The following is an 8,772-nucleotide window of genomic DNA, read 5'->3' as shown; positions in this document are numbered from 1 at the left end:
GGGTTGATAACTCTTTTAAGAAAAATGTTTTTTAAAGTAACCATTTGTGCTCTGAAGCACAATTTTCTGCTTAAATCTTCTGGAATAAAGTTTAATGCTAAGCATGAGCTCCACCTAGTGGCCAAACTGAAACGTCCTCCAGGAGAGAAAGGACATTTATTTTGCAACATGAGAAAGTTTAGAGCCTTTACAATGTTAAAGATCTGGACATTTTTGTTGGAGCTTTTCTGTTTGAGAAACCTTGTAACACTGTATTAACAATCTCATTGGTTTATTACTTCACTAATACATCTGACAATAACTGAACTGTACCAGATTAATATGAATATCTTATATATAGATTAATCATGTTTATCTTCTTCCACTTTCGGCTTCTCCCATCAGGGGTCGCCACAGCGAACAAGTCGCATGGTAAATTTGGCAATGTTTTACGCCGGATGCCCTTCCTGACGCAACCTTCTCATACCGGGCTTGGAACCAGGAAAAGGTAGAGAAGGGAACATGGAGCAGCCCGGAGTTGAACCCAGGTTTCACGGACGGAAGGCGCCGCAAACCAGCACGAGCTAAACTGGCTCCAATCATGTTTATAATATGTCTAAATGTGGAAACAGTGTAAATTCAAAATTGAATCAAAAGAATGGTGAATCGATCCAGGCTGTGGTGAATGGAATTGTATCTTTGGATTTATTGGACTCCTCAGATGAGGTGAAGAGGACCTTGCTGTGTGGAGATTTTTTTCTGGAGGATCCTGTTCCATATTTATGGAGCACATATGAACCTTAAACTAACATTTATCTCATGCTGTAAGCATTGACTCATTTTCTCCTGCCACATACGTTTTCCCCTCATTAATTCTATTTTGTGTTTTAGACTTGCTCAACGTGGGGCTGCAGTAGTTTTCTTTGGAGAGTGGATATCTTCACCTTTTTGTTTTCATTATTACAGATCTTGTATCACTTCCTACTGTGTTCAGACTGTTTTGGGTTGTCCTCACTGTTTCATTACATGGCCAGTCATCACCACTCAGCACAAAACCCATTTGGTTATTGTAGATGGTCCAGTCACTCCACGTTCTTACCTCAGAGAGATCATAGAACCATCATCACCCCCAACCTTCTCTTCATGGATGATAATCCTCCACCACATGCTGCCAGAATTGTCACAGCTGGACTTCAGGAATGGGGAGTGTCAAATATGGTTTGACCAGCAATAATGTCTCCTGACCTGAACCCCATAGAGCACGTCTGGGACCAATTTCAATTTATTTGTTTGAAGGATAAGCCCCTTGAGATGTGTCATCTGGTTGTCAAGGGGGTCCTCAACATACAACAAAACAAGCAAATACCGACAGATACAGTTGAGCAAACTTTACATATGTCAAAACAAAGAAGAACTTAAAATATACAAGGCAACGAGCAGGCACACACCACACACACACACACACACACACGCACACACACACACACACAGACATTTTTTGCACCTATTAGCAGTTAGTTTAAGGTAAGCAAATAAAAAGCAGAAAAATAAATCAAATTAAATCAAAAACAGTTACATGAATGTTGAAGATGTACTAAACCTGCATTTTTAAATGCAAAGAATGAGGTTAAAGAGCGAATGGATGGAGGAAGACTGTTCCAGTCAGAGGGTGCCTTGTAATAAGATGAATATTTTCCAATTTCTTTTTTAACTCTTGGAACAACAAAAAAGCTTTGATCTGCATGACGTAAATTATAAAAAGACTGAAAAGGAATTAGATATTGTTTGAGATATTCTAGGTAACTGAGGTTAATACATGTTACAGATGTACAATAGCCAGTGAAGTTGATGTCAGGAGGATAGGGGAAGCCAGGACAGTTGCTGATACATTAGACAGTGGTGAGTTCTAAACGGACAATGGAGAATAAACCTACACAAGCTGTTATAAATAACATTCAGTGGTCGGAGGTTAGCCAGAGAAGTGTTTTGATATATTATGTCATAATCTAAAGTCGGGATAATCAGTTGTGAGATAATTTTCTTCCTGAATGAGAAACTAAAACAATTGATTGATAGATAAAGTAATTTTAAACGATAAGAAATTTTATGGACAATGGACTGTATATGAGCACTAAAAGAGAGTGAGGAGTCAAGCCACAAACCAAGGTATTTGAATTCTTCTGCTGCTGAAATGGGTGACCATCTGATTCAGAGACTGGATGATGGGACTCAATCTACAATTGACCAGAAAATGTGGTCAAAAGCAGTACTCCACACTGATCAGCAGAGGGCAGAACTGCCTCCCAGAAAATGTAAAGTTTTTCAAAAGTCAAACCTAAACCTAAAGTCAAACCTAAAGACCATCTGGAAGCTGCACAAAAGACAAAAATCTTGTGCTTACTTTAACCAGACTCAAGAATGAATCGGTTAGTTCAAAAGGGGCCCAAGTCCACAATTTTTCAAAATAGAGATATTCTATGTTCTATGGTCTTCAAGGAAAAAGCTATCTGATTATGTGCAAAAACCTCCCAAGTCCGTTGTAATGTATTGACTATGCTTGACATTAAAAATGCATTAAGTGCAAATTCCTGGACTTGGGCCTCTCTTGCATGGGTTTAGCTTTATCCACTAGATGGCAGCACTAGTTATCCAATATAGGAGCGCCCCTGTTTATTCCAAGAAGGGCCCAAGTCCAGAGACTTTAGTTTGCTAGTCCTCTGAAATGATAAAAGTCAGGTGCTTGATATTATAGCATTTGTAAGCTATGAACTGGTGCTAAATCTGGGTAAAGTATTAATCATTTGGTGTAGCCTCCCTTTAAGCTATGCAACTAACCGATTCTTTTTTTATTATTATTTTTTTTTAACATGTCCTGTCCAACAGCTGGGCAGGCAGATGAGGACTGAGGGCCTCTTGTGTTGGACATATTTTACTTTAACAAGAGGGGTTATTAATCTTCAGACAGACCAAAGGTATGTCTGAATAGACCCATATAAAAATAAACCCAATAAACCCAAACCCAATAAATGTCCACATGTCAACATGTACACAATACAGATAGTGTTCAAACATCCATACTTATACCTTCAAACCAACTAGTGTGATATATTTCATTCATTCAATCATGCAAACTATTAGTGCAAAGGTGAGCTAACACCTGTGCTCAGGTGAGTGTTTATGTTCTTCTAAAATGGATGGTGGAATGTGAAAAGAAGGAGGGAGAGTGCCCAGCCATCCCCACACCAAGACCCCCGCCGCAGCAGCAGCGGCAGCTAGAACCCCCCAACGCCACACGGCAGCAGGCAGAGAACAAACGTCCCCCGGGCGACCACATCCGCCACCCAGGCCAGGGCCAGCAGGACCGCCACGAGGCTCCCAGAGCCAGAGAGCAGGGAGGCATGGGGGGAAAGAGAGCGCCACCCCAGCCCAACCAGGGGAGCAGCCCCCGCCGCGCCGGGAGGTCCCAATGCAGGGCCCCACCCGAGAAGGGCGCCCACAGCCCCAGACAAGCACCCCATCACCACCCAGGAGTTCTGGGCATCCCCCTCCCCAACCCCAGGTACGAGCCAGGACACCCCAAGGGAGACCCTCTCCGCACTCCAGGCAGCCACCCACACGGCCCATGGTTGGTCCAGGAAGGAGCAAGGCAGGGGCCAGCCACCCCCACCCCGGAGGGGAGCACCCCGGGGAAAAGGAGGACCCACGAGGGGTGTTGTAAACATGGCTCGACCAGGCTCGGCCACAGTTGGAAATTTGGCGGGGCCCAGCGCTCAGGGGCAAGGACCAGAACCCACCCCACAGGGATACGGACACCCCCGGCTCAGGTGTAATGTGAACCCTCTCCCTGTGCGGCGAGAGCACCGCCAGCCCAGGAAGCCGGCACCCAGGGGACACGGCCACCATTGCCAAGTCCCAGTACCCCCCACCAGGGATAGGGTAGGGGACAGAAGGTCCTAGGTCCCACCTTCCTTGCAAAATGTGTGTGCGTGTCTGTTTGTTTGTGAGGGTGTGTGTGTGCATGTGTGTGTGTTTATGTTGGAATGTAAATTTTGAGGGGGGAGGGGTGTGTGTACTAAGGGGGGTGCAGTTAAAATTGGCAGGTAGGGCACTGAGGGGACATCTCCTGATTACTCACAGTGATGTCCCCTAACCCTCCCCACCAAGGGGCCCTAAATATCTAAGGTGCGGTTAAAATTGGCGGGTAGGGTGCTATGAGGACATCTGCTGCTTACTGGCAGTGATGTCCAAGCACCCCCCCCCCCCTACCAAGGGCCCTACATGTCTAAGGTGCAAATAAAAACCGAGAGGGGGGGGCCCACTCCATACAGCAACCATGGGAGAGGAACCACTGCCAAGTAGCTCCCCCCCAAGGTGCAGCGCAGGCTAAACCCCCCACCCCCTCACCCTATAATGAGATTATATGAGGAAGGGGGTGAGTTGGGGACAGCTGGTAGACTGTCCCCCGGTGGTCAAACAGCCGTCCCCCAGCCCCCCCCAGCTTAGGGGCCAGGTCCCCTCAGCCCAGGGGTCCCATCCCCAGAGGTGCCGACACCCCAGGCCCAGCACCACCCACCCCACACAGAAAAAGAGGAGCCAGAAAGCGCCGCCCCCCCGGAGCAAGTCCAGGCCCCCACCCCCAAGCGCCGGCCCTGGAAGAGCTCTGGTCAGGCCTCGACGACACCGAGGCAGCCAACCGCCGATTACCTCAGCGTGCCACAAAGTGCCGGTGAAGCCGTGATTGAAACCTTAAGCCAGACTGATAGATCGGCACATACCTGCTACCAGAGAGCCTGAACAGGCGTGCAGAACCACAGTGCGTGCATGTAGCTGTCAGGTAGATTATTGTCACAGTGCTGACAAATGTCTGAGTTACTGAGACCCATCTTGAACATCCTCTGTCCAGTGTAGTAAATTCTGTGTAGAGTTTTGAAATGGATTAGCTGCAGATTTGGACTTTTTGTCAGTTTAAAGGTGTTTAGGCAGAGTTCTGATCAGAAGCTTTCATCTGTGCTGATGCTCAAATCTGCATCCCATTTTGTTGTTGGAAGTGAGATATTATTATCTAAATTACATAAGAGTTTGTATATTTTAGAGAGAGTTTTATTCATTGAAAAATTAATCAGAGGTAACTACATCTGGTAGCTTTAAATCGTTGTCTCTGTATTTAAACGTTTTAGTAATAAAAACTAACCGATTCTAATGTATAAGTAGAGAGGTAATCAAAGGACTGCATGAGTGCAGGACTGCACAGGATCTACAACTTGCAGTTTCTGCTGCACTCACAAGTTCATTACCAGGAGTGTATGAAATGTCTTTCCTTTTTTTCAGTTCCTGGTGTCTAGTTGGTGTTGAGGTTTAGATACCCCCCCCCCCCCCCCCCCCAAGTGTGCGCTGCAACACCAATGAAGTGCTGCTATAATTAGAGCAGAGAGAGCCGCTTCAGTTTGAGAATATTTGTTTGTGTGTGATCATTTAAGGGAAGGCATTCTGTCAATGCTCCTGTTAGCTCCACTTCTGAAGATAGCAGGGGTGTGATAGACACACAACACATCCAAACACACACACACACACACAACACACAGGCAAAACACATCCACACACACAAAACACATCCACACACACACACACAAAACATCCACACGCACACACAACACACACACAGACAAAACACATCCACACACACGCACACAAAACACATCCACACACACACAATACATCCACACACACAAAACACATCCACACACACAACACATCCACACACACACACCCACAAAACACATCCACACACACACAAAACACATCTACACACACAACACATCCACACACACACACACACACACACACACACAGCACTGGAAACTGCCTTTGCTCTTTTCCGTCCTCCTTCCACAGGGAGCAGCTGACGACTGTCTCAGACGTAAACTAGGCTAAAAGGACCCGATGGAGAATTGAAGCAGGAGCCATTTTTTGCTGACCGCCACACTGTATCAAACAAACTTCATCGATGTTGCTTGGTCAAAAAGCAACTACCTGGATGTAAAACATGAAACTCATTCTCAGAGCACTCACAGACCTTTACTGACATTTGTTGGAGAACGTCTGAGTTTGTCATCACTTTTGGAGTCACATGATGTGACAGCAGCTGCAGAGGATGACACACGAAGCATGGCCTGTGGGAAGAACTTCATCACAAGTTCTCCGGAGAACAGAGCAGCTTTCACTTCTTCTCTTTGCCCCATCAAAGCGGCTTCCAGACATACTTATTTTAGATTGTATTTTTTAGATTCAGCCCTCTCTGTCTTCTCACGCTGCTTTTCCAAAATTGGACTTCACCTTTCTGCGCCGAATGTGAACATTATTAGAGGAAACAGAAGACATGATCAGTTTCAAAGTACATTAGATTAAATGCAAAAGCAAATACACTTTTGTCCTTTGCATATGTTCAGTTGTGCAAAAAGCACATATAAAACATTTTTAATTTTGTAATTTGTGACAGCAGGACAGTACTTATGTTTGGGTTCAATGGACACTCACAAAGCTTTGTAGTTTAGCCAGTATGAATGATGACTTCACTTCAAGACATAACAGCATGATCAATATCTTTATTTTAGAAATTACTTCATTCAATAGAACTCTGTGAATTCAAACAGGCTAAACATGGTGAGTGTGTGGTGAAACCTGTTGGTTTGAGATCTGCCAATTCTCTGTCTGTTACTGAGCAGAAGCAGGACACATCAGGCAAGACTCAGTCAAGGATTTCTACTATTGTTTACACACTAAAATAAAGTAAAAAAAATCCCCACAATTTGCAGAATTCTACTCCAATCAGCAAAACACCTCAGCATTTGTAAAACTAAACCTAAAGACAGAGACAAGAACCAGATGTAGCCCCACACATCTGTGAAACACTTTTTGATCATCATCATCGTGTAATCATGAACTAACAATGATGGAAACAAGACAAAGAGTTCAACCAAATCTCAGCAGAAACACTGTTGCGTCAGTGCATATTGTGAAATAAAAATGAAAATTTTCATCCTTTTTTTTCAGAAAATGACATGAAAGATGAGAGAAAGACATTTCAGAAAGTAAAATTCATCTTTTGTAGCTAGCATATGTTAATGTTCTGCTTGATTTGTGCATCTAAATGAAAACACGAGGGTCTTTGTTCCATTTCCCTTTCAGACATGATTATACGTCATTTCTATCAATGTAACACATTTATTAACCCTTGTGCTATCCTAGGCACTTTAACATTGGGAGTTGGGTCATCTAGACCCACTAGACAGTGCTCTGAACCTTTTTTCTTCAATGATTTGTGATCTTCACTGGTGTCCATGGATTACATGAAATCTTTCCACCTTTATCCACCTTTGTCATGGTAGGGAGAACACGTCAATGGAAGGGGGGGGGTCATCTACGATAGCACAAGGGTTAAACTGATTAGATGATGGGAGCGCTGCCACCTGCAGAGGTTTTCGGATGACACTGTCATCGCTGGATGTGTGAGAGATGAAGATGATGAGGAGTACAGGACGGTCATTGAGGACATCGCACTCCAGATTAACGCCAGCAAGTCAAAGGAAATGATCATCGACGTTAAAAGGAAATCCCCTCCTGTTTCTGGGGAACATCCAGGGAAATAACAATGGACTCTTCTGAATCCATGCTTGTTCACCTCAGTGACAGACTGGACTGGACGACTAACACAGACGTCCTGAACAAGAAGGGCTAGACTCAACTCTACCTGAAGGAGACAGAGTTCCTTCAGAGTTTGCAGGACTCTGTTGGGGGTGAGAGGAGGATGCAATAGAACTGACATCATCACCCTCTGCATCGGACAGTGGATGCTCTAAGCAGCTTCTTCAGTCAGAATCAGAAACATCCTTGCTGCTGCCTGAAGAAGCACTTTTGCTGATCAGCTACTAGACTCTACAAAGCCTCATTGACACTGGACACTTCATTTTGTTATCTCTGTATTTTAGTCTTCTGTATTTTTGCTTATGATCTCTTGTCCTTTGAGTTATGTTAACAAATCCATTTCATGGTTGTGTGAATTTATTACAATTCGATCTCATTCTTCTTCTAAAGTTCACATAATATATATTAATAATTCCATAAATCCAAACAGCTGAGTCGGGTCATCTTTTGTAGCTAGCATATGTTAATGTTCTGCTTGATTTGTGCATCTAAATGAAAACACGAGGGTCTTTGTTCCATTTCCCTTTCAGACATGATTATACGTCATTTCTATCAATGTAACACATTTATTAACCCTTGTGCTATCCTAGGCACTTTAACATTGGGAGTTGGGTCATCTAGACCCACTAGACAGTGCTCTGAACCTTTTTTCTTCAATGATTTGTGATCTTCACTGGTGTCCATGGGTTACATGAAATCTTTCCACCTTTATCCACCTTTGTCATGGTAGGGAGAACACGTCAATGGAAGGGGGGGGTCATCTAAGATAGCACAAGGGGTAAATGGATTTGGTCTTCTGGCAGAATCAGTTCCACAAAATCAGTTTTCATGTGATCCAGGATTGAGACGGCCCTCTGTCATTTCCCTGCCGGCTTTCTGTGATCTGGGGGCAGTGAAATGTTCTGCTCTGTGTTGCTTCACGACTGAACAGTAACTTCATCTCAGAGAATGAAGGGTCAGGGAAGTCGAGCTTTTCTTCAGTCATATCAAAATGATAGATTTTGAAATTCTCATCAGGGTCTCTGATGCCCCGCTGTGTTTGAGAGACTGTGGATCCCTCGCCTTGGTTTATCTGGTTTATCATGTGCATAA

The sequence above is a fragment of the Oryzias latipes genome, chromosome 15 (assembly GCF_002234675.1).
Source record: "Oryzias latipes chromosome 15, ASM223467v1".
Classification (NCBI taxonomy): domain Eukaryota; kingdom Metazoa; phylum Chordata; class Actinopteri; order Beloniformes; family Adrianichthyidae; genus Oryzias; species Oryzias latipes.
This window is presented reverse-complemented; position numbering follows the sequence as displayed.